Raw genomic sequence first — 27708 nt, 5'->3', positions numbered from 1 at the left:
GCTGAGGTTGATGGTGGGGTGAAAACTGTTGAAATTGTGGTGGAATTCTTCCAGGGTTTCCTTCCCATGGGTCCAGATGATGAAGATGTCATCAATGTAGCATAGGTAGAGAAGGGGCATGAGTGGACGAGAGCTGAGGAAGCGGCGTTCCAGGTCAGCCATAAAAATGTTAGCATATTGTGGGGCCATGCGGGTGCCACTGGTCTGGAGGTATATATTGTCACCAAATTTGAAATAATTGTGCGTGAGGATAAAGTCACAGAGCTCAGCAACCAGTTGTGCTGTGGCATCATCAGGGATACTGTTCCTGACAGCTTGTATTCCTGTCAGAGTACAGGATACTGGGCTTGATGGACCTTTGGTCTGACCCAGTATGGCCATTCTTATGGTCTTGTGTTCTTAACTGGTGAGAGCTAATGCTTTTGTACATAATGAAGTAAAAGAAAAGCTTATAAAATCAACCATTGTAAGTATACAAAGTATCACAGAATCTTTGGAAGAGGAGGAATAAATTGACATAATTTCCTGTTTATTAAATGCCATTACCACATTTAGCCCCCACCCTTAAGTATTCTAAATTCAGTCCATATGCTTTTAAAAATCTTCCCCAATTATATCATTGTCTGGCTCATCTGGAAGAGTCATAGTGACTCTGATACTGCCCTGGGTCTAGGTATTATAGCGTGACTACCATATGCAGTAGGAAGAGTACATACAATTTTTAAATAAAGATTTTTCTCCTCTTATATTAGCAAATCCACTCAAAATTGCAGTAGCAAATCTTTGACACTGAAACCTTGTCATTAAGCTTCCAGACTCTCACATGATTCCTAGCAAAACTAAAACTTAATCAAGATTCTAAGATTATTTTGTAATATTTTTTCCAAGATTATGCCAGATCTTATTAGCATTATTAAGACACAGTGAGCTCTCTTTTAAGTGAAGATGATAGAATAGCTCCTGATGACATTCTTATCAGGTAGTGCTATCCAAAATAATAAGTATTTTCCTCCTTTTGTACACAACTGTTTGGCAGGTTTAAAGGTAATCAGATTACTTATGTGCGGCTATCAGATTATATGCCAAAATGCAGTTTAAGTAAGAATTCCTAATGCTTTTCTTCCCCCGTACCCGCTTGTCTTTGTCATGTTTTACTGAACAACTAAACCAAGGCTGCTTTTTATGGCACTTGTCAATATTACAATTACATGATTGTACATTTATTTAAAGGATGAATAAGCAGTAGTAGAAAATAAAAACCAAATGAAGTCGACCTTTCATGAGAAAAATAAAACTCTGAAAACCACATCCTTAAGATTCAAAGTAACTTGGGCTTCTTAAGCGTCTCTGGTTTTCATTACTATTTGTACTGCAGTAGCACCCAAAGACCCCATTCAGGATCAGAGCCCCATTGCGCATAGTACTATACAAATATATAAGCTGACATTGGCTCTCTGAGATGTTGCTGATGTCATTAATCCCATGGAAGTGCAACTGAACAGACACTCCCCAAATACCGGAGATTAGTAAACAGTGTCTCTCTCTGCTTTCTGTTTTATTTAGTGTTTGTTGTGGCTCATGTGACAATTCCAAATCAACCAAGTCATGAGCTGCAGAGTGTACAGTTTGAACAGTCCCCCAAGATCAAATTAGCATAAGCAGAGTAACTCTGCTCTTTCAGGGCTCACTGCTCTGTCTTCTCAGTCACAAGCGCCTTTTGGACTAGTTACTGCTCTCTTCCTTTGGAGAGCAAACAGACCACTTAATATATATTCCTCTCAAATAGCTGTTGAAGGATGTGGTCCTTGTGCTCTGATCAGCTCGGTCAGTCAGCAAGAGCAATGGCTTTCCCTCACCCCAGACAACCTGAAGAGGAATTCTGAACCTCTTGGAGGACCCACAAGACCGAAGTAGAATTTATATTTGATCCAGTGAGAGCAGCAGCTGGCTTCTTAGGCAACCACTAGTTGCTTGAAAATGTCTTTTCATTATTTATAGGGCTAGTGTGCTGAAATCAGGGCAGACTGGGTCTGGCCTATGATGTGTACCTCACATGCTCCATCACAAGACACAATATGTAAGCGATCAAAATACCTTTTGCAGTATATATGCAGGGCACATATATGCCCAATGTCTCTTTAAATTGGGCACGTTAAAAGAATAACTCTGAGGTTTTTTATTGCAGAATTTGTAGCATCTATCATTTATGGGGAAATGTTCTGTCACTGTATCAAGATATTGCCAGGCCTGCTATGCCTCCAACCCTTCAGCAGTTTTCCCGAGAATGTACCATTAGTGACGGGCTCTGGGCCTCCACTTTGCCCAAGGAGGACCCATGCAATTCTGCTACTCTGAGACTGGGTTGCTGCATTCCTAGAATCTTACAAATGTAGGGCTGGAAGGAACCTCAAGAAGTTATCAAGCCCAGCCCCCTGCATTGAAGCATGACCAAGTAAATTTAGACCATCCCTGACAAGGGTTTGTCCAGCTGTGATGTTGCACCCCATAATGCTTTATAGAAATATGAGTGTAAATAAGACATAACTGGAGTGTGTTTTATTCTAGATATGCCGTGTAACATAACCTTTGCAAAGATATGATCTACTGAATATATTCATCCTATTTGTATGCATGTATCATTTTTATATCTGAAGTTATGAGCATTGGCTCTATGCTTGTATTTAAAGTGTTTGCTGTAGGAAGCTCATAAGACAGATTTGGTCAACATACTGTGAAGGGGTTATTCAAGTAATTGGGAGTACTTAACTAGCAATGGACTTTGGGAAATGCCAATCCACATCTGAGCTATCCTGGGAACGTTCAGACTAAGAAGTAAACAATGGTGTTGGCCTGCAAAATGCTGAATCATTCATAGACATGTGACTTGCCCAGGTGGCTACAGACTCCATCTTGTTGCTGTGATTTTGCATAAGAGAACAAAGGGGGCTCTGCCCACAAGAGACAGACTATATAACCCCCTGCATAATGACAGGTTTCAGAGTAACAGCCGTGTTAGTCTGTATTCGCAAAAAGAAAAGGAGTACTTATGGCACCTTAGAGACTAACCAATTTATTTGAGCATGAGCTCATGCTCAAATAAATTGGTTAGTCTCTAAGGTGCCACAAGTACTCCTTTTCTTATAACCCCCTGGAAACCCCTCCATTTTGTCTTCAGCTGGCTCAGAAGATAGCCTCTCCACCCCAAAGAGATGCCTGAAAGAAACTGGAACAAAGGGCAGTAACTATGGGGGTGTGAGTGATTACTGGACCCAGACTATAAAGGAATCTAGTCTGTCAAAGAAGCTTATTGGAACATCTCTGAGGGTGAGATTTACCTGCATTTAGTTTCCTACTGTATTAGGTTTAGACTTGCATGTTTTTGTTTTATTTTTCTTGGTAATTTACTTTGTTCTGTCAGTTATTACTTGGAGCCACTTAAATCCTACTTTTTATATTTAATAAAATCACTTTTTATTTATTAATTAACCCAAAGCAAGTAATTAATTCCTGGGGGAGCAAACAGCTGTGCATCTCTCTCTATCCATGTTATAGAGGGCGAACAATTTATGAGTTTACCCTGTGTACGCTTTATGCAGAGTAAACCGGACTTATTTTGGGGTTTGGATCCCATTGGGAACTGGGTTTCTGGGTGCTAGAGACAGAAGCACTTCTTAAGCTGTTTTCAGTTAAGTCTGCAGCTTGTGGGGGACGTGGTTCAGACCTGGGTCTGTGTTTGGAGCAGGCTAGCGTGTCTGGCTCAACAAGACAGGGTACTGAAGTCCCAAGCTGCCAGGGAAAATGGGCTCAGAGGTAGTCTCAGCACATCAGGTGGCAGTCCCAAGGGGGTCTCTGTGACCCAACCCGTTACACCAGCCTATTCTTAAAAACCTCCAGTAATGGGAATTCTACAACCTTCTTTGGAAGCTTATTTCAGAGCTTACTTATCCTTATAGTTAGAAAGGTTTTCCTCATAGCTAACCTAAATCTTACTTGCTGTCCTACCTTCAGTGAACATGGAGAATAATTTGTTATAGTCCTCCTTATAACAGCCCTTAACATATTTGAAGACTTACCAGCTCTACCCGCAGTCTTCTGTTTTCAAGGCTAAACATACCCAGTTCTTTAATCTTTCCTCAGAGGTCAGGTTTTCTAAACTTTCCATCACCTTAATTGCTCTCCTCTGGACCCTCTCCAACACATCCACCCACCATTCCCAAGGTGTGGTGCCCAGAACTGGACAAGTACTCCAACAGAGGCCTCACCGGTGCTGAACAGAGTGGGACACTATGACACTCCTGTTAATACACCTCAGAATGACACCAGCCTCCTTCGCAACTGTATCAATTGTTGACTCATATTTAATTTGTGATCCTTTATAACCCCAGATCTTTTTCAGCAGTCCTACCACCTACCCAGTTATTCCCCATTTCATAGTTGTGAATTTGATTTTTCCTCTTAAGTGAAGTACTTTGTGCTTATCTTAACTGAACTTTACTTTGTTAATTTTCAGACTAATTCTCCCATTTGTCAAGGTTGTTCAGCACCTCTGTTTCTCATCATGGCTCCTTCAGCAGGACCAAATCAGCCTGGACCCCTGTTATAGGCTTACCTTCTTGGGAATTATGCAAGCAGCAAATATTTGCAGGGACACAAGTCAGCCTTTTCAAAACAAGATGTTATTTAATAATCAACAGGAACACAGTGTTCAGGGTCATTGGATTAAAATGGTAAAGAAAAGCCTAAATGCATAACTCTCACCTAACCTGTCAGCTTCCCCTGGTTTGGTTAGGAGAGGCCCTCTTTGCACTGACCTGAAAGGCAGGCTGCATGCCTGCAGCATGGCACCCAGGCCCTGCCCAACTGTTCCAGATTGGAATCTCGTCTCCCGCTGGGAGACCAAGTTTTGTATTCAAGTCCCTTAACATTTGTGTCCTGTGTTTCAAGTCCCAGCCATGCTGTTTTCACATGTAGCACCCAGGGGAGGGGTTATGGTCAGACAGGTAATTGCCCATCCATATTCCAAAAAGTCCCCTTGGCCAGCAGTTGTTAAAACATTAATGGCCCACTCGTTGGTCTCCACCGTATCTCCAACGTAAACTTATTCACGTATTGATGATTCTTGATAGTTTGTTCATACCAAATCAAACATATCTATGTGACCCCCCCCACCCAGTTCATTCCCCTCTTCCCTGGGTTTGTCTCTCCAAAGACGTGATCCCCTTGAAACCGAGAAGGTAGCAATACAAAAGGGAATGGGTAAACCAAGTCACACATAATTTTCATAAAAATAATACCGAAATGTCCCACATTCTCCATGTACTGTTTCCTTTTCCTTTAAGCAGTGGGAGGAGGGCTTTAAAGGTTCTTGTACTGGAAGTGTTCTAGAATGATTGGAAACTGTGGTGAGCGTGTTATTAATCACCATGTTTAATAATACAAGAACCTAATTGAGAACTGTGAAAAGCTGGAATCAGGGATTGCTGTGGCTGCTCCAGAAAAGGCTCATCATGGATTAGGGAGGCTAACGAGAATGTAAGGGAAGAACATCGAGAGAAAGAGCCCTAAAGGAGAGTAACCACTGGCAGCATTCTCCTGAGAGTCAATCTGTGAGTAGTGAGGTAAGGCAAGAGGTTGCTGGTCACTGAATGAAGATACCCATTCTCTGGCCTAGGGAGAGAGAGTCCTTTGTCCGAAGTCTAGTGCAAATGTTGGTTGAAGTGCTGGAACACATGGGCCTTGTTATAGGGAGTTCCCTGTGACGAGAACGGTATGTACTGGGATGCTTGCTTATAGTACTCCGTATTTTCCCAGCCCATATCAGCACAGAATTCCCAACTCCAGAGCAAGTCATAGCAGCCCAGCTGATGAACTGAGACTGGATCGACCAGACACTGTGGGAGGTATGGGGGGAACAGGACACCTGAGAAGCCCTTGTAATTAATATGGTGATATGTTTCAATAGCTATAGCAGACATGTGCCCCTGTACCACAGTGTCCTTCCCCATTCTCCCCCTTTCCCCTCCAATATCTGTGTAACAGGCTGTTTCCCAGGCTGATTGTATGCACACCCTGTTACATCTCAGGATTAGTGTTCATGTCCTGATGCCATTGTTGTTCCACCAATACTGCTGCATGGCCATTACTCTGGAAAATCAGGCCACTTAGGTTTCTAAATATGGATTTAGGAGTCTAAATTTGACATCCAGTTTGGCTCCTATTTTACCCCATATGTTCAAACTTCCCCACTTGTAAGGTTCACTCAGTGTTATCTTTGGGATATATTCTGTGTTACTCTATTGAACACCTTCCCCCCTGCCCCCCCCTCCCCCCAATATCTAACCTGTGTAATGGTCCCTTTCTCATCTTCCTTTGTAGAGTGATAGCCCACGCTGGGATATGTATATTTTAGGTATAGCTATAATTTTCTGCTCAGAGTCTTAAAAAAAAATTGTGGAGAGAGAAAAAAGAGGGATTTCTACTTGGAAATAAAGATGTTGAAGAATTATAGTTTTAATATGTATTCCTCCATCCAGCCTGTACATTCTGCCATTCCGCCTTGTTTCCATCTGTTGGGTAGTTTCCAGTAATGAGCTAGGATCAATGCCAATTAATATTGTGTTTTCTATATTACATTATGATATTAATATCAAGCTTTTCCCAGGAATTATTTATACTACACAATGACTCCGTAAACAGTGGCCCCCTTCCTGATAATTGTTTTAAATCCAGTCACCAATGCCAGATGTTTATAGGTGGTATTCTAAGAGCGCTGTATGTATTTTGCCTTCAAGAAACAATGAATCACATACAATAAGAAAAGATTACATGTGAGTGAGGGATTATGTTAATACATATCTTTATGGCAAGAGTTGCATCTGAGGCACCTTGAGCCTACTAAAGGGGCATCATCTATAGGATAGACATTAGCACAGCTAAAATAAACCAATGGACCAGATTCTCAGCAGGTGTAAATCAGCAAAGTCTATGGGCCAGATCCACTAGCTAAGTATGATTTGGGGAATGTAGAAATATTCAGACATAAAAACAATTTATATACAATGGCTCCACCAGAATCAAGATACCTGAACAAACAAACGTAAAACAGAGTTTAACTGTGTGATTGCAATTAATCTGAGATGGCTGCCAGGTGCATCAGCTGTATCATGGACATTATTTTATTGGCATGTCTAGATTTTTGAATTGGTCTTATGGGTGTTATGATTTAGTGCCATGGAGAGGAGGATGGGGAAAAACTATATTGCCTACAGGGGAAATATGGAACAGCCTTTCAGTGGAAGCGGTGGGGGCAAAAGACATATCTGGCTTCAAGACAAAGCTTGATAAGTTTATGGAGGATCTGATATGATGGGATAGCCTAATTTTGGCAATTAGTTGATCTTCGACTACTAGCGGTAGATATGCCCAATGGCCTGTGATGGGACGTTAGATTGGGTGGGATCTGAGTTACTATGGAGAATTCTTTCCTGGGGGTCTGGCTGGTGAGTCTTGCCCACGTGCTCAGGGTTTAGTGGATCGCCATATTTGGAGTCAGGAAGGAATTTCCCCCAGGGCAGATTGGCAGAGGCCCTGGGGGTTTTTCGCCTTCCTCTGCAGCTTAGGGCATGGATAACTTGCTGGAGGATTCTCTGCACCTTGAAGTCTTTAAACCATGATTTGAGGACTTCAATAGCTCAGATATAAGTTAGGTGTTTGTTACACGAGTTGGTGGGTGAGATTCCGTGGCCTGCGTTGTGCAGGTTGTCAGCCTAGACGATCATAATGGTCCCTTCAGACCTTAAAGTCTATGATTCTATGATTATCGTCATGTCGTGAGCCAAAATTAAGGAAAAGTTGGTTGGTTCTGCATTTCTGTAGGCAGGTGCCTATCTATGTTTTCACATAACTACATGTCACATGTACTGAACTTTCTAACCCCGGAAGCAGAAAGTTACTCCTGTAAAGCTACAGGTGCTGATTTTGTCCTAGTAACAGAGTAACTGTTGAACATTGTGCCGTATTCTGTGTTACATTCTGTAACTAAAACCATCCTATTAAATTAGAGAAGTGAACCTGATGGTAGCCTATATTCTGTTTATGAGTCTGTTTACATGCTGTTTTTTTGTTGTCTGGATAGCAAATACTGTAACTGAAGACCACTGAGTATATTATATTTAATAATTACATACAAAAGCGCTATGTTAAAAGAACATTATTAAGGTTGCAAAGTCAAGCATTCAAAAGGTTGCCTTAATTTGGCCGCCTTGTGCGTACACATTATGATGCAGTGTTTAATTACATGATCACATGCTAATTTTTTGCACATTACTGATGCCTCATTCAGTACACAGAATGGTCCTGCTCTTGGGATGAATCATAGCTGTGACTTAATTCTGGCATTTCCTAACTTTTGAGTGCTTGACTTTGCAGTCTTAATCTTTTAACATAGTTTTTGTGTGTATAATTTCATAGGTTTTAAAGAAAAGCAAACTCAAAAAATGAATGCCATCATGGCATCATATTGACATGGTTCATTGGTGGGACTGGAACTTTTAGATCATCATGTAGACTTCTGCCACATGAGTGAACAGAGTTATTTATAGGTTGTCATCCACTCTAGATCAGCATGAGAGGGGGATGACACACTTTGACAGTGGGTTTCACAGATATTTGCTGCCAGCAGAGGAATGGCGAGACTCAGAAATTTGAGGTTCCATTCCAGGATCTGGAGGGGAGTGTTCTCTAGTAGTCACAGACCCTTCTGCCTGTTTTCCCCCCGCCTCAAGCTCATCCCTGTCCCATTCTTCTTGGCTAGCCAGTCTCTGTCTCTACTCTTCAGGCTTCTCATCCCAGTACCTGTCTCATTGCCCAGCCAGTCCTAGCCTCCCCTTTGAGCTGCTCTGAGTCCCAGACCTGGTCTACACTATGAGGTTAAGTCGAATTTAGCCATGTTAGGTCGATTTTATAATGAATGCATCTACACAACCAACCCCATTCCGCCGACCTAAAGGGCCCTTAAAATCTATCGCTGTACTCCTCTCCAACGAGGGGAGTAGCGCTAAAGTCTACCTTCCTGGGTCTAATATGGGGTAGTGTAGATGCAGGGGTGTGCAATTCAATGGTATTGGCCTCCGGGAGCTGTCCCAGAGTGCTCCAACGTGACTGCTCTGGACAGCACTTTCAACTCCGATGCACTAGCCAGGTACACAGGAAAAGCACCAGGAAATTTTGAATTTCATTTCCTGTTTGGTCAGTGTGGCGAGCTCAGCAGAACAGGTGACCATGCAGTCCCCCCAGAATCGCAAATGAGCTCCAGCATAGAGCAAATGGGAAACACTGGATCTGATTGCAGTATGGGGAGAAGAATCTGTGCAGGCAGAACTCCGATCCAGCAGAAGAAATGCTGATATAGATATGAAAATCACACAGAACATGGTGGATAGAGGCTACAACGGGGCACACAACAGTGCCGCGTGAAAATTAAGGAGCTCAGGCAAGCCTACCAAAAGACAAAGGGAGCAAATGGTCGCTCTGGGTCAAAGCCCCATACATGCCGCTTCTATGATCAACTGCATGGCATTCTAGGGGTGGATCCTACCAGTACCCTAACACTCTCCGTGGACACCTGCAAGGTGGCAGCTTCATGCTACATAGATGAGGATTTTGTGGATGAGGAAGAGGAGGAGAAGCAGGAGGAGAATGCGTAGCAGGCAAGCGGAGAATCCGTTCTCCCCAGCAGCCAGGACCTTTTCCACACCCTGGAGCCAATACCCTTCCAGGGCTTATTGTTCCTGGACCCTGAAGGCGGAGAAGGCGCCACATGTTATGAACACGGAAGAAGTCAACCCCACATACCATTTGGCTTACCATGGCTGCCCGGAAACCAAATTCTGCTGCCCAGCTGTGTGTGATGTGTTACCATACCAGCAGGCGCTCAATATGAAAGGCACAATGCGACCTTGTACCTAAAGCACATGTGCTGTCTGCTGTCAATTGCTTGATTCACTGTGAAAGAGTCTCACATTTTTGAGAACAAAAGGATCTTCTGTAAAGTCTACTCTCCCCTTTTCCCTCCTGCAACTGCAAATGCTGCTTTGCTCCCCGCATCAACTCCGTCCCTGAGGTTATCGCAGATTAGAAGGCAAAAAAACGCACTCGCGATGACATGTTTTCAGTCTCATGCAATCATCCCGCACAGCTGAATACATGGAGGCATTTAGTGGGAGAGGCCAGGAAAGCACACAGTGAGCATGATCAGAACATGCAGGAGGAGATGCTAAGGCTAATGGGGGAGTAAATGGACATGATGAGGTATCTGGTAGAGCTGCAGGAAAGGCAACTAGAGTACAGACCCCAGCTGTATCCATTGTGTAACCACCTGCCCTCCTTGCCAAGTTCCATATCCTCCTCACCCAGACGCCCAAGAATGTGTGGGGGCGAGGGGAGGCTCCGGGCACCCAGTCAATCCACTCCAGGGGGTGGCCTAAGCAACAGAAGGCTGTTATTCAAACAGCTTTGATTTGTAGTGTGACTACAACAAGCAATGTGGCCTTGTCCTTCCTTCCTCCCCCCTCCCACTCTGTTATCAAACCCTTTGTACACCCAGGCTTCCTTTTATTAATCAGCGTTGCCAGTGATCTCAAGTTTTTTTTAATAACTAAATAATGAATGGATTCAGAGCAATAGGGACTTTATTTCCTGTCCCAGCTGTGGTCGAAGGAGGGAGGGGGATTGGCTTACAGGGAAGTACATTCACCAAAGGGGGCAGGTTTGTGTCAAAGACAAACACACACAACTGTTACACCATAGCCTGGTCAATCATGAAACTGTTTTTCAAAGCCTCTCTGATGTGCAGTGTGCCTTGGTGTGCTTTTCTAATTGCCCTGGTGTCTGGCTGTTCAAAATTGGCCACCAGATGATCTGCCTCAACCTCCCACCCTGCCATAAATGTCTCCCCCTTACTCTCACAGATATTATGGAACACACAGCAAGCAGCAATAACAATGGGAATATTGCTTTCGCCGAGGTCTAACCTACTCAGCAAACTGTGCCCACGCTCCTTTAAATGTCCAAAGGCACATTCTACCACCATTCTGCACTTGCTCAGCCTATGGTTGAACTGCTCCTTACTGCTGTCCAGACTGCTTGTGTATGGCTTCATGAGCCATGGAGCAAGGGGTAGGCTGGGTCCCCAAGGATAACCATTGGCATTTCAACATCCCCAACGGTAATTTTATGGTTTGGGAAGAAAGGTCCTTCTTGCAGCTTTCCGACCAGCCCAGAATTCCGAAAGATGCGAGTGTCGTGCACCTTTCCTGACCATCCCACGTTGATGTCAGTGAAATGGCCCTTGTGATGCATCAGTGCTTGCAACACCATTGAGAAGTACCCCTTGCGGTTTATGTACTCTTTGGCAAGGTGGGCCGGTGCCAAGATAGGGATATGCATTGCATCTATTGCCCCACCACAGTTAGGGAACCCCATCGCAGCAAAGCCATCCACTATGACCTGCACATTTCCCAGAGTCACTACCCTTCTTAGCAGAAGGGCATTTATTGCCCTGGCTACGTGGATCACAGCAGCCCCCATGGTAGATTTGCCGAATTTATTACAGACTGACCAGTAGCAGTCAGGTGTTGCAAGCTTCCACAGGGCTATTGCTACTCGCTTCTCAACTGTCGGGGCAGGTCTCATCTTGGTATTCTTGCACTTCAGGGTGGGGGAAAGCAACTCACAAAGTTCCAGGAAAGTGCCCTTACGCATGCAAAAGTTTCGCAGCCACTGGGAATCATCCCATACCCGTAACACTATGCGGTCCCACCAGTCTGTGCTTGTTTGCCAGGCCCAGAATCGGCATTCCACTGTATCAACCAGCCCCACTGCCACCATGATGTCCCAATTGCCACAGCCCGTGCTTTCAGGAACGTCTGTGTTCATGTCCTCATCAAAATCGTCCTCCTAGCTAGGCTCTGCACATACTGCAGGATAATGCACAAGGTGTTTACAATGCTCACAACAGCAGTGTGCAGCTGAGCAGGCTTCATGCTTGCCATGCTATGGTGTCTGAATGCATAACCAAGGAAAAAAGGCATGAAATGATTGTTTGCCATTGCTTTCAAGGAGGGAGGGAGGAGACTGACAACATGTACCCAAAACCACGCGCGATAATGTTTTTGCCCCATCAGGCATTGGGAGCTTCATGCAAAATTCCAGTGGACAGCGGGGACTGTGGGATAGCTACCCACAGTGCACCATTCCGTGAGTCAATGCTAGCCACGGTATTGAGGACGCACTCCACCGACCTAATGCACTTAGTGGGGACACGCATGATCGACTGTATAAAATAGGTTACTAAAGATCGACTTCTATAAAATTGACCTAATATTGTCGTGTAGGCATACCCCCAGTTTCTCCCTTTCACCCCACACCCAGTTCCAGTATCCTTGCCCAATCAGACCGACTTCTCATGCCCAGATTAGCCACTGGGCCAATGAGTCCCATGACCAGGGGCCCTGGTCAATTGGGAGACCCCAGAAAAATGGGTGTCCCTGCACCCCAACCCGCTCTGCCTGCTCACCCTGTGCTCCTGCTGGGGAGTGGGGTCAGGGCACAGGGACTTGCCCAGCTCCGCTCACTCTGCACTCCTGGCAGGGACTGGGGTCGGGGTGCAGGGGTTTGCCCTGCTCTGCCCGCCCAGCGCTTCGGAAGGAGAGTGGGGGAACCCCCCAACCGCACTCCCTGGCAGGAGTTCCGGGCAGAGCAGGGTAAGCCCCCGAACCCTGACCCCATTTCCCCAGCAGGAGCGCAGAAGGGGTGCTGAGGAGCCCTCACTTCCTCTGGGCCAGGGAGCCACAAAAGCTTAATCTGCCTCTGCTCATGCCCCAAATCCTTATTCCCACTCTCCTTGATCAACCAGTCCCAGTGCTCCCTCCAGCTCTGTGTCCAATGTATCTGTTCTTCCCTTTCCCCCTACTACCTCTGGCTTCCAGTCTCAGCTGCCCTCCTTGGAAGGCCAAGTCACATTAGAAAGCTAGCAGGAAAACAAAATAACTAATTTACACTGAATGGAGTCTTCAGTAGATCCCCAGCTCCCTGGGTTTATGTGCACTGTGGGAATTCTCCCATCCTATCTTCTCTCACTCTCAGCATTATGTTGTCTCTCATACATTGACTGTCTAATCCAAAGTGAAATTCCCTTTTGCTGTTAATATCTCTCCTTTTTCACTGTATAAGAAAGCAGAAATTACTACAGTGTTCTACAGCATGCACCTAACTTGTAGAAATACTGAGTTACACTTGCAAAATCATCTTCAGTCACTTAGAACTTACTGATCAGCTACTTATTTGGAGTGGTGTCATCCATACCAGTATTCAGTCCCTGGCCAGACCAGGAAATGTATTCCTTAGGCCTCACCATCCTCCTATTTGAAACTCCTGAAATTTCTTGTCATGTCAGTCTCCCGCCCTCTGATTAACCTCCTTTTCCTTTTCTGAACTAGCAGATCAGTGGGCTAGACAACAATCTGTTCTGTCAGGCTTTTCTAGGCATTCAGGGAAATAGTTTTGCTTCTAGCAACTGCGTAGACTCTGAGAAGAATTGAAAATGTGCAACTTGTGTAAATTCATGTGAACAGGCACTTTGCGCTATAATTTTGCTTCACAATTGGTGAAAGATGGAAGGGCATGTAGCACACAGGAGTAAAAACTGAAAAAACAAGATCCTGCTTGATGATAACATGAATGACCCACTTCTCTCCGCCCTCCCCTTCTCCCACTTTACAACATGGGACACTTCAATCACATTTTATGTTCTAAAATGTAACAATACTCTTACTAGTTGCTGCAGGCCCTGTAAATGGGCAGCACTCAGGTGATTTCTATAGTTGCAGTAATGAGGTGCTCTCCGGCAGAAGGCTTGTTTCTGACAATAATGCCTTACGGTCAGGTGGTACGAATGTTGGTGAGTCAGAAGGTTAAAGAGCTCTAAATAAAGCTACATGGAGGAATCTAGCTGCAGAGAAATGAATTCACGACCAAAGCACTTTGCGTGCCAAACACTGTGGAATCTACAAAAGAATTGGAGTTGAGTCTCTTCGAAGTTCTCAAGGTGTCAGTCAGATTTTAGTTGTAATTGCAGCTCCTGGAATTGCCCATGTTATTTTTGGAAGAAAAGGGACCATTTATCTTTCACCTGGGTTCAAATCCGTTGAACCAGCTGCAGTGATCTTTTTCTCTCTACTCCTTTGCTATTCTGTGGAAAGATTAATCTAAGATAGCCAGCCTCAGTCCAGTGTTCAGCTGTTTGCGTGTTCACTGATCCCTGAGGCTGAAAGCCAGCTACAGTACAGTGTAGAGGACCAGGCTCAGTGTCTTCGACCAGGCTCAGTGTCTTCGACAGAAATCAAAAGGGAGGTTTCTTATCGCTGTGGGGATTTGGGCCAAAAATTTCGTATCTGGGTCCCTAATGGTAAAGTCTTCAATCCACATTTGGTCACCTAACGAACTTTGATATTTTGGAACCTAACATGATTTGGTAATTAAATATGGATTTTGGAGCTTGCCTTAAAGCACCCAGGTAGAAAAATGTTGACCTCTGTTCTTTACATTTACATGCCTCCTCCATGTTAGTAAGTTAGTGTGGTACATTTCCGTTCTTGAAACAAATCCATCAGTTACCCTGATAGGAGAGTCATGTATAATGAAGGAACCAGTACATCATTGTCCTGGCCAGCATGTCAAGGACATCTCCTCCCATTAGATAGCATCAGGTGACTTCCGGCAAACATAAATATGTAATTCAAAAAGGGATTTAAAATAACTAAGACAAACACAAAATTATTAAGCAATCAGAGCAGCTTACTAAGCAATACTCTGTTTTATGTTTCTCAAATGCAGCCACCGTGGCCACATGCGGCCACCAGGGGCTTTTTCTGCCGTCTCAGCCTCCTGGGAAGTGATTGGGGAGTGCGGGTGATGATTGGGGGGTGGGGGGAGGGCAGAGCAGCAGCCCTTCCCCCTGGGGTTGCCAGCAGGGGTTGGGCCCTGCCCTCCTCTGGAGCCACAAATGCTGGAGGAGCAGGCAGCTGGTGTGAGTTCCCCTCCTTCCCGGGCGGTGGGGCTCAGGTTTCCAGCTTCAACCCTGGGATGGCGGGCAGCAGTCTCCATCCCCTGACTATGGAGCTTCGGGCTCCAGCCCCACTGTCTCCTCTGGTCCCGGGCTCTGGCCACGCGGTGGACGGCTCAGTCCCCCAGCTGCAGGGTTTCAGGCTCTGGCTGTGGGGCCACGGAATCCAGCCTCCAGCCGCACAGCACTGGTGGGCCCCAGCCCTGGGCTCACCAACCTCCCCCATGACCCCTGGCCCACGCTGCATCCTCCAACCCCGGGTTTCAGCCACACGCACTGTTCCCCGGCCATGTGGTGGCAGGCACCAGGGCCCGGCCCCCAGCCACATGACAGCGGGTGCCTGCCGGCCTTGGGCTCACCACACCACACCATCCCCATTGCCCCTGGCCCTCGCTGCCTCCCCCAGCCCCTCATCCCCCCATTGCTTCTGGGCCCCGCTGCTTCCCGCAGCCCCCATTCACACACCCTCCCGCCAGCACCTCCTGCCTCCCTCAGTCCCCCATCGCCCTGGCCCCCGCTGCCTCCCTACCCACCTCCCCATCCTGGGCTTAATTTGTCCCCCGGCTTGCCAGGGCTGAGTAAGTCTGTTGTGAAAAGTGATATTTGAATGTTTGCTATTATCACTTTTCTCTGTCTCCCAGCTAGCTAGTCTGCTGCTGTGAACTGTGATATTAACAAACATACAAATGTCACTTTTCACAGAAACAGACTTACTAACAACAAGTCTTTAAAACCAACAAGAACAACAACAAAACAGCAAGGAAAAAAGCAAAAGAAACCAATCACCAAAGACAAGAATATGCAGAGCACCTTATTTGTTTCTATTCTGTTTAGGTCCAGTAAAGAATAGAGATAACTGTATGTTATTTTTAGTATTGAGTCTGCAAAAAAACCTATATAAATAAATTGCAATGAGTGGGACATGTACATGTGCATATTTAGGAAAAACAAATAAAGTGTATTAAGTATTTTAAGAAAAATTGTCAGAGCAAGAGTTGGTGGCCACACCTGAGGCCACCACAAATTTTGTTGTGAGAACCCGATAGGACACTGGAGTGTGAGGCAGAAGCTCTGGTTCTTATTCCCATTTCTTCTGTTGTTTTTTGGTGTGACCTTCAGGATGTCACTTAGGCTCTCATCCATAAAGGGGATGATAAAAATGCTTATCCCCCTTGTAAAGTGTTTGAGGCATACACAGCTACGTATTATTATTAATTACTAATTAGAAAGCCAGAAATTGGTCTAAAGACAGACCAATACCTTCCCTACCCATGATTAAGAAACAAAGCTATGTTCAGGTCTCTAGAGCTCTCTGTGCCTTTGTGATGCTGTCCACATTTTAATAGGCTATTTAACAACGAAGAAGCTTTAGCTGGGTTTTACGTTTCAGCTTTTAGAATAGAGACCGCTTAGGTCAGCTGCATGCTAGGTCTTCTCTTGTGGCCAGCTGTGAATAATAATTACTAAAATAATAATTTGCATGTATAAAATGCTCAGTCTTCTGAGTACTGAGCCATAAGTAAAAACAAGACTTTCAAAAATGGTAACATGAGCCAAACAAATGTACAAGTCATGCTACAGATACTCCCCACTGGCCAGGTGTCCCCTGCCAGTCTGTACCATCGTTGCTGACACAGTGTTCACTCCCCTCCACCCTACGCACCAAAGTGGGTTCAGTGTGAGAGCATATATGTAACGTTTTCAATAGCCAGCAAATGGTGCCTGAGTTACCAGTGACTGACAGTGTTAGAGGTAGTGTGGCCTCTCCCACCCTTTTGTGGTCCTTGTTAGCAGCTCAGACTGCTCTTCTCTTGTGGAGGAAGAGGGAGGGGAAGGCTCCTTCCTTAGTTTTGGGGTCTTGAGATGCAGTGGCTGGATAACAGGCAGCTGATGCAGCTGTCAGCAAAGAGCATCTAAAATATTCATTATTTAGGATGAAAGGAAGCCATCCCCTATTTAGTTATCAACACTCCTCATTTTCCCCCTACCAATGCTTATATACATGTTCTCGCCCTGTTGTTAAAATGAACAATATTATATTTCAAGATGCATTAAATACATTTTATTGTAGTTGCTGAAGAAAATTCCTGCTGTTTGAGTGCTGACAATGTGTCTGATTATCGAAGTCTACAAGTTCCCTAACACCTAAAGTGACTCATCTAAAGCAATATGAAGAGAGGAGTACATCCGAAAGTTCCCACACATTGAGGGAAGACTGTTTCAATGTCGTAGTTTAAATGCGTTCTTAATTTTTCCAGTGGTTATAAAACCCTCATAGAAGCGTGAAAATACATGTCATATTCTTTTTCTACTGATTTTGTCCCAATATCAATTTCCTCCCCATACTCACCACACTCAAGTAGAAGCTAGCCTCCTTTGAGGATAAGCATCATCAGTGATGTCAGCATGAATGTGTACAGTTCTGTGCAGTAGTTCTACCTATCTGTTTTAGAATCAGCAGAATAATTTATATTGGTCTCCTTTTCAGCATGCCACTAAGCAAACCTCCTTTTCAGCATCCGCAACTCTACGGCAATGATTAATTGCTATTTAGATGTCCAAGTATATGATATTTGAATGCAATGCTGGTATTTTAAATATCTGAGGCCATTGTTTTCAGCAGTGATCACTAATCTTGTATGGTTCAATTTTTGGGTGCCTAATTTGCGACAGCCTTATGCCTCTGAAAATTGGTTGGATACCCTCACATTGAAGCACCTGTTTAGTAAATGGCTCTGCAAGTTTGGCTCCATGTAACTTAAATGGCACTCCCAAATAATTGTGGACATTTGCACCCATAAATTTGCAGGCAACAAACAAAAAGCTAGGTTTTGAAAAAATTGATCCTGGAAGCACAAAACATTATTTTTGGAGGCCCTACATTTTCTATTTTTAAATTATTTTGAGTTCAGATTAGTGGCTCACATGTCTATAAAGTGCATTCCCTATCAGATTACAGCAATTTAATGGTTGGTTATACTTTGGCATTGGCATCTTTATTTATCTTTGTTATGGTCACAATGATTGAATGACACCATTTAATTTCCTTCTGGTTTAATATCTGAAGAAGCTACCTAAGCAGAAATCCTCCTAACTTTATTAATAGAGTGTAACTAGTATCTGTTTCACATACTAATATTTTTGGTTTGTTAAATAGATAACCCCTTTAGCGGCTGTTCCAAATGAGGTTAATGAGTCTGAGAAAACTGCCAGTTAAGGGACTTTTTATCCTGTACCTCAAGCAAGCAAGATTTTAGTGCAGCCAGTTCTGGGTTCAAATCCTGCTGGTAGCCCAGATGGGGCTGGTTATATGTATAGATGCTAGTGACAGAGAATAGCGACCTGAGGACAAGCTTTGGTTGGAAGTAAAAGGTATTACTTCACCTATCTTGTCTATCTCAGTGACAGAGAACAGTATTTTCACGGCAGTTGGGCCTGAGCCACCAAACTGAGATCTGAATTTGGATTTTGACCACCTCAATGTTCTGAGCTTGTTATGATCTAGGATTTTGGTTTTGCTTCTTATAAAACTATAGGGCCAGTGAAGTTCATATCTGGATCTAGGTTTGGTATTGAAACACAACCTGTTTCAGGCCTATACTTAATCTCTGACTAACGGTATAATACAGTAGGAATACCAAAAGGATAAAGGAAGAACCAAAACCTGAATTTTAATTCCTAAAAGCTTAATAATGAGTAAGCTGTGTATCACCTCATTAAAGGTATGTTGACAGTTTTTCATGCATGCTCTCCCTGTATATGTTGTAAAGATTCAGTTCTATTATATTGGTGCCCGTTTATGTCCATTAAGTTAATTGCCATAAAAACACATAAATATAACCTTTATAAAGATGCGGATTCAGATAAAAATGCATATGAATACTGTTTTAATACACTATCCCTGTAGTGTCTGGGAATGAAGATCAAACTACCTGTGATCTTAAGATACATCTAACTCCATCAGAGGTTTAATAGCTGCCTCCAGATATAATTTCTACTATTTAGAAATGATTTTTCTTTGTATGTTTCCAATTTTTTAAAAAAATATTTGCATTCTTTATATATGGAACACATTGATTTTAATTTGATTTTTCTAAGCTATTTCTAAAGAGCCCATCAACTTATATATAGGCCTTGATATCTATTCTTAATTTATTTTTAATTTGGAACATTTGTCCCAACAAACTACAAACTCAGTTGCCATACTAACTGTTACAGTGCTTAGTTTTCGGTGATTTCCTCCCAATTAATAGACAAACCAATAGATCTCCTCCCAATTAGTAGACAAATTAATAGACGTATGATTCTGTAGCTGAGACACTACCCACTATTGCTCCAGATCAGACGGAGTCCCATGCTTGAGAGCAGTGCTTCTTAATACAGCTACAATCAAAAACCACATGACTATAGTTCCTATCTTTTGGCAAGACCAGCACAAATCATCAGTTTGCAGCCATTCAGAATGTGTTAAGCATACTGAGCAACACAGACTGGACCCATGCTGTTCAAGAGGCTTCAGTAGTCCATTACATGTCCCTGAGATGACCACATATATGTGTTCCTGTTCAAAAGAGTTCCACTTCAGAGAACTAAGTATATTCTCTCCTGAATAATGGGTTTATGTGTGTAACAGACATTAATACCAAGTTGGAGACATACCTTTTCATTTTGCAGTCCCTAGGGGCCTAGTAAAACCCTTTAAAGTCAGTAGACTCCTATTGCCTTCACTGGGCTTTGGATCAAGCCCCAAATGCATTATCTCAATGCCAGCTTCTAACAACAGATGGCACCTTACTCAAGTTTATAGAACCAGAATGAAAAAAGCATGCGTGAAGAATAAAACAAAACATAAATTTACTAGATCATTCCCAGCTCATCATTACGCTGCATTCATATGACTATTGACGAGGTTACTTGACTGATAGACAGGCAGAGCTGCAACATAATGGAATCTTGACATGCAGATACACTTGGAGAGTAGTAATTGTTTATTTTTATTTATAAAATCTATATACACTAGGACAGCTGCATGCTCCCTCTGCTTCCCTTCCCCAATATTTGAAATAACACGATCCACAATTACACTAAATTACTAAAATTCACTATAAAGAACCTTACACTCATAATTCAGTCCCACGCAGTTAACAGATCAACACGTCCCCCAGCCCAGCTTTATCCTTACCCCTCCTCCTTTGCTGAGCTTCTTAGCACCTGCACAATGTGCCGCAGGTGGAATGTGACCAGGATTCATCACCGAATTTTGTCCGCTGGTTGGATCATTCGCTTCCCCGGCTTCGGCTGAGTACTGACGGGGAGTGCAACATGAACGCTGATCCATGCCCCTCCGATGAAGAAGGGAGACCAAGACTTGATTAGTTGTATCATTGGTCAGGGCCACTTAGTTCTCACTTCTATTATAGATTTTACAAAGTAGAAGTGAAATGGACATACCCAGGAACACAGGGTATAATTATCTTTCTTACACATAAGTAACTTCTGTTAATATGGATGCAAGTTAACACATATGCATCATGGGAGAACTATACCCTCAAAAGATATACTAGTTTATAAAATAAAATGTTTCAGGAGCTTACTCTAATTATCTAAGAGAACTATACTCATCAGTGTTTATCTTGTTATCAAATTAAATCCAAATAAAAGGGCATTCTGCTTAACCAAAGAGAGTGTTCCATATAATATAATTTTTTTTGAGCTGGCGTTTTAGCAAAGCTAGCAATGTTTTAAGTCCTGGACAGTATTTGTGCATTGCATTACATCAGTTATGGGCAGGCACACATTTAAATAGAATTTTAATTCAATCTAGCCAGAAGAAAGTAAGGTGCATGTGAGCACACTAAAAAAGTACTTCCATTCATTTTCTTGTCACAGAAAAGGAGGTGGTTAAGAATAATGCCACATAAAAGAAATGATAACCAAATAATTTGGTTTAAAAATACCCAACATTTAATTTTAGAAAAAGAAAATAGTCACAAATGGATCCAAAAACGAATTCTGACTAGATGATATTCCCGCAGACATCTGGAAAGGGAATATAATCTCATGGATACAAGCCTATAAAATGAATGTCTTTAATACAGTAAACACGATGACTATGTACCACACAGTTGTCCCTACGTATTTTGGGTTCTGTTTGGTGGTTACTCAAATACATAGGGATTAATCAGAGGAAAGAAATAGAAAGAAGAAGTAGAAATGGATAGGTAGACTTATGGATGCCTGGTCAGAGAGATGGTTTATGTGTTCCTTGTTAGGTGAAATTTTGAGACTATTATAAACTTAGAGACCCTCCTTGGTGTAGTAAAATTAGTCCAGAGTATTGTGTCCATACTGCGTGTTTTTGGCTATTTCTAGCCTGCATTCATTCATTTAGGGCCTGATCCCAGAGCCTGTTGAAGTAAATGGAAAGATTCCCACTGATCTCAATGAGCATTGGATCAGGTACTTAAAGGATGATCATGACCTTTCCCTGGTATCAAAGAGACTCTAAAGATGATCAGTGCTAGTCTTTCAAGGTATACTGCAACTGGAATGTATTTATTGAGACCCAGAAGGCACAAGCTGACTACTGAACTTCTCCACCATACCAAAGCTTTGAAAAGGATTAATATGAATGTTGATGACTGTTCAGTGTCATTTCATGTCAGGAGCTGCAGAGAGTGAATTCATATGCTTGGGTAGAAGAGAAAAACAAAATAAGAGGGAAAATAAAATGATATTAAATAATAGTAATAAAAAGTAAATTAACAGATAGTAGTAAGACACAGCCTTTATTCCAAACAACATACAATCTAAACAGATTAGACAGACAAATGATGGGAGAACAGAAGTATTATTGCCCTTATTTTATAGATGGGGAATAGAGATACAGAGAGATTAAGTAATTTGTCCAAGGTTACTCAGGAAGTCTGTGGCAAAGCCAGGAACTGAATTTATATTTTCTGGATCCCTGTGTAGTATCTTAACCACAAGACTATCTTTCCCCTCTAATTCAAAAGAGAGGATGGATTTGGGTGGCTTTTTTGACCTTCAGCCATCCTAAAATGTTCACTTTTCCCAAGCCCTTCCAGAGTGTGCTTCTGGGTGAGTCTGCATCACACCAGCAAAAACTGCTGAGAATATATTCTGTCTTAACGCTATAAATATCTCTGAAAGGGAAAACTCCCCTGGCAATTAATTCCCTGTTGGTCTTCATTCACCTACCCTGCTGAATAGCGTTTTTCCCCACCAGGCACACTATTTTAATTTCCTGTAGAGCTTCCAGAGCTGTGTTGCCCAATTAAACCTTAGCAGTTGTCAAGAATGGCTGTACTATAAACCTATAGATCAGTGAGGTGTACAAAAATGTAAAGCTAAATGGATTACTTTATGCATCAGCTTTAAGCTTATAATGCTAGGATGGTTCTAGTTAAGACACAGTGTCTTTTACTCAGTGTTGTTAACATAAATATCACCACCACGTACAAGCAATCTTAATTCACAAAAAGACAAGTCCACATGAACAGGTTACTATCAGTGGTAAATCAGTTTCTTACATTTAGCCACCCACATATGAAGTATGGCCTGCTTTACATGGGCATCCTGGGTACCTACATATATAAAAATACCTCATGCCTACCAAAACTCGTTCTGAAGTGAATTAGGATGCATGAGTTAGTAACTTCTTAAAACTGAGGTGTTACTATCAGAGATGCTAACAAACAGTGAAATTTTCAAAAGTGCCTAAATGTCTTTGACTTTCCCATTTACTTGTTTGGTAGGTATAAGGACTTGTGCTCCTAAGGCACTTATGAATATCCCATCCAGAACCCTTCTGGTAGCATTGTCTATCTGTGTCACTATATTATCCAGCAGAGCTTTTGCCTAATTAAAAGGCAGCACAAAGCATGTTATAATTTTTCTGTGTATAAATTATCCTCTTCTCACTTACTCAAGATTTACACTGGTATAATTTCACTCATTTCAATAGTTACTCCCAATTTACACCAACGAAGCACGATCAGAATCAGGCCCAAAATATAGACAGGGCTCTTTTGATATCTTAATCTACATATGCTTTCTAAGCCATAAAAGATTAAACTGACTGTCTCCTGTTTTGCCTTACGATGATTGCAGTGTGTAAGCCTGAAAGGTTACTCAGTTAAACAGGTGTTCTGTCCTACTCTGCTCTGTGGTCTTGATTTGCTTTAGTCCAGCTTTAATACAGCTACATATTTCCTTATTTCATGGTACCATTTGAGGAGAGCTTGACCAGGATTCAGTTGGTCTCAGGAAGATGCAGTAAAAACTCTCACAAAAGTTTTCTTGCCTTGCTTTCAAACCAAAACCATCTGGAGTCCTGGATGGTTTAGCAGTAGCACTAGCAGCAGGGAAGCCTGACATTAATCAGCTCCATCCTCACTTGACCCTGCCAGTGTTGCCAAGGTTGAAAGAGTTGACTATGGAGATTGGAAAAGACATGAAAACAAAACAAAATAATAAAAAGTGCTCCTAGAGCATTCCCACTCTCCGGCTTGTTGGAATTTCTCTTGCCTTAAAAGTGGAATTACTAATGCCATTATTGCAGTAGCACCCAGAAACCCAACCGGCTTAGGGCCTCATTGGGCCAGGCACTGAACAGGCATATAGTGAGGCAGCCCCTACCCCCAAAATCTTAAGCTCAATGGCCGCAATCCAGCAATTAAGCACATGTGTAACTTGAAGCTTAGGAGTAGTCGCGCTGATGTCTATACTTGTTTTGGGGTTCATAACACAAGACAGCCAAGGTGGGTGAAATAAACAAGGAGTGTGTGGGGAGAGGAGGACAAGATAACAGTAATAAAAGCATGTTTTAGCATGGACTAGCTAGCACATTGTAATGTTTTTCATCCTACAAATTGTATTACTCAGGCTTGTCTACATTATCCACTAGATCAACGGGCAGCGATCGATCCAGCAGGGGTCAATTTATCCCATCTAGTCTAGACGTGATAAATCAACCGCCGAGCACTCTTCCGTAGACACCGGTACTCCACCAGTGAGAGAGGCGCAGGTGGAGTCTTTGGGAGAGCATCAGCTGTCAACTTACCACAGTGAAGACACCGTGGTAAGTAGATCTAAGTACGTCGACTTCAGCTAGGTTATTCACGTACCTGAAGTTGCGTAACTTAGATCAACTCCCCCCACCCCTCCCCCGTAGACCAGGCCAAAGGGTGATTCCTTAGGGCCTGACCCTTCATGCTGATCACTGGGAGCTGAACTGCTCATTACCATGCAGACCTGGACCCTTACTTGGTAGGCATATGCTCACTACTGATAAATGAAGATGGGCCTAATTTGTTTTGCTTTTATTCCCACCACAGGTCTGAGTTGAGCTGTGCACTATCTGGTTAAAATCACACACTTGTATTTTCCATCTTAAACTGTGAGTTCCTTTTCCAGGGAAACTTGCCAGATATACAGTCTGGACTGCAAAAGCCCTAAAAGAGGAAGACAATGGAAGCTGCAGCAAGTAGCAAAGTAAGAAGGAACAATCTCAAACATGCAAGCTGCCCAATTCCGTCCTGGTGTTAGTGGTTGCAATTTCATCAGCTAAAGCCAAGTTTTACACTTGCTTACAACAGGGCTGACTTTGGCACCTCATAGCTCCAAAATATTTAAAAATCTTCAAAAATTCACTAGTGGGCACTGTTAGTATATAGGCCTGTTTGTTAGCCTGCAATAGGATTTTGAGTTTCACCAGAGACTTCCCTTCTCCCACTCCAGCTCCTCCTCCACCAGTGAAGATTTGTGAATTGGCAAAGGAATTTAGATTTCAAAGTAAAGTCCTGACCCCATCACATAAGACCTCTTTTACGCTGACTCGCAGCCTGGAATTGGAATTTTTGTTCCTGAATTAAGTGATGAGAGATGCAATAGGGATGCTGAATGCACATTCTGAGTGTGTAGGGTGCAGCATAAAAGAATCTAGGCACTTTCAGTGCATGTATAGCAAGGAATTATCAAACAGCATACTTCAAAGGAGACAAATACAAGGACTATTTTAACACTTGCCAAGTAACCTACAGTAATTCCACCCATCACCCTGGGCCACGTTCTAGTACCAACTAAGTCAATGGCAAGACTTCCAGTGACTTTAAAGGGGCAAAGATTTGGCTCAGTAATTTTTTAAAAAATTACTTATAAACAAAAAAGCAGTACTGAGCAATTATTAAAAAAATAAATCTTATGCTGGCCCTCTCTCCCACCAGCAGCATCTGCTCCAAACCATGCTATAAAATTCCAATTTGGATGTCCCTAAGGTTCAGGGGGAGGAAGAAAAGTTTACCATACACATTTCATGCAGCAACAGAGGGCTAAATCCTGTCTTTTGAATGGATTTGAGTTTGATGTGAATAGCTTGCACAGCTCTAGTCTACATAGAATGTTCTTTCTCTCAGGATTCTCTGTGCTATAGTGTTCTCTGCATTGTTGGGTTCTCTTATCTCTTTGGGGGATTTCTATACTAATTAAGGGTTCTGTCTTCCAGGGTTCGTCTCTGACTCATTTTGCACTGTATCCTATAATATTAGATGAAAAATGAGATGATGAACCAGACTGTGGCTGCTTGACTGCCACAAACAGAGGAACTACCTTCTTGAAGCACAATATATGAAAGTTCATTTTCATTCCCCTGCACCATGAACTAATATATTTGGGAAGGAGGAAATATTACATGAAGCAACTGTTTTCTCTTGAACCCCTGTCCTTGGTACTGGAGGACACAATGGTGAGTACAATTCAGTCTTGGTTTGGTCTTTTGTATACTTACCCATCCAGTAAATCTCACCTACATACACTACCCCTATATAGAATTTCAGATATGGCCAGAAGAAGGAGCAAGGACAGTGGTAAGAAATGGAAGAATGAAGTAGGCTATTAGAAGGAATCTTCCCCCCTGTAGGGGGATGATCCCATTAGACCTCTCTTTTTGGTTTAGAAAAAGACACTTCTACTAATTCCCTGCCATCCTACCCGAGACACTCAAGAAGTCAAGCAAGAAATTGCAAACATTGCTACTCTTCTGTCCAGTGAATAATGGAAGGGTGGTTTAGTGTTCGCATCCCAAGACCAAAGACCAGGAGATCGAGGTCCTTTTCACAACTCTGCCATTGGGCTCCTGAGGAATCTTGAACAGGTTACTTAATCTCAGGTTTCCCCATCTGTATCTGAGGAAAATATTATTTACCTACCTTACTGTAATTTTGGAAGGCTTTATTTTTTATTGTTTGTGAAGCACTTTGAAATCATCAGACAGAAAGTACCATGGTAGTACAAAGTATTTATCACGGAGCACGTGTGTTTCTAGTGGGGTCCCAAAAGGATCAGTTCTTGGCCTTATGCTATTTCATGTTTTAACAATGTCCTGGAAGGAAACACCAAATCATCACTGATAAATTTTGCAGATGACGCAAAGATTGAGGAAGTAGTAAATAATGAAAAGGACAGATCACTGGTACAGAGTTATTTGGTTCTCTTGGTAAGATGGGCACAAGCAAACAATGTGCCTTTTAATATGCCCAGATGTAAAGTTATACATCTAGGACTAAAGAATGTATGCCATACCTACAGGATGGGGGATTCTATCTTGGGAAGCAGTGACTCTGAAAAAGATTTGGGGGTCATGGTGAATAATCAGCTAAAAACATGAGTTCCCAATGTGATGCCATGGCTGAAAGGACTAATGCTCTTCCTGGATGTATGAACAGGGGAATTCTGAGTAGGAGTAGAGAGATTATATTAGCTCTGTATTTAGCATTGGTGTGACCACTCCTGGAATACTGTGTCCAGTTCTGATGTCCACAATTCAAGAAGGATGTTGATAAATTGGAGAGGGTTCAGAGAAAAGCTATGAGAATAATTAAAGGATTAGAAAACATGCCTTATAGCAATGTACTCAAGGACCTCAATCTGTTTAGCTTCACTAGATATGGTTTAGGGATGATTTGATCACAGTTTGTATACCTATATGGGGAACAAAAATTTGCTAATGGGCTCTTCAGTCCAGCAGGCAAACGTATAACAAGATCCAGTGACTGGAAATTGAAGTTAAACAAATTCAGACTGAAAGTAAGACACACATTTTTAACAGTGATGTTAATTAACCACAGGAAAAATTTACCAAGGGTAGTGATGTATTCTCCATCATTACACATTTTTAAATCAAGACTGGATGTTTTTCTACATGATATTCTCTAGTTCAAACAGACATTATTTTGGGGACGTTCTCTGACCTATGTTATGCAGGGTCTCAGACTAGATTATCACAGTCGTCTTTTCTGGCCTTAGAATCCGTGAATCATCACAGCCAGTGTAAGATAAGAATTTTAAATGTACAGCACAGCTGATCTGAGAGTGGAAGAGAACTGAGGTGCCCAATGGAAGGTAAATTATAGCTCCTCAGGTACATTTTCTGCATCATAGCAGCGGACTGAATATGCATTAATTTTAATCAACTGTAGTTCTCCAAATCTCACTTTAATAAAGTTCTCAGAATGTTATGGAAAAACCTTTTCTCGGGTGTATTTCAGCAAGTTTCCCATAAACTTACC

The sequence above is a fragment of the Eretmochelys imbricata genome, chromosome 8, assembly GCF_965152235.1.
Source record: "Eretmochelys imbricata isolate rEreImb1 chromosome 8, rEreImb1.hap1, whole genome shotgun sequence".
In the NCBI taxonomy this organism is placed as follows: Eukaryota; Metazoa; Chordata; order Testudines; family Cheloniidae; genus Eretmochelys; species Eretmochelys imbricata.
Note: the sequence above shows the minus strand (reverse complement) of the source record.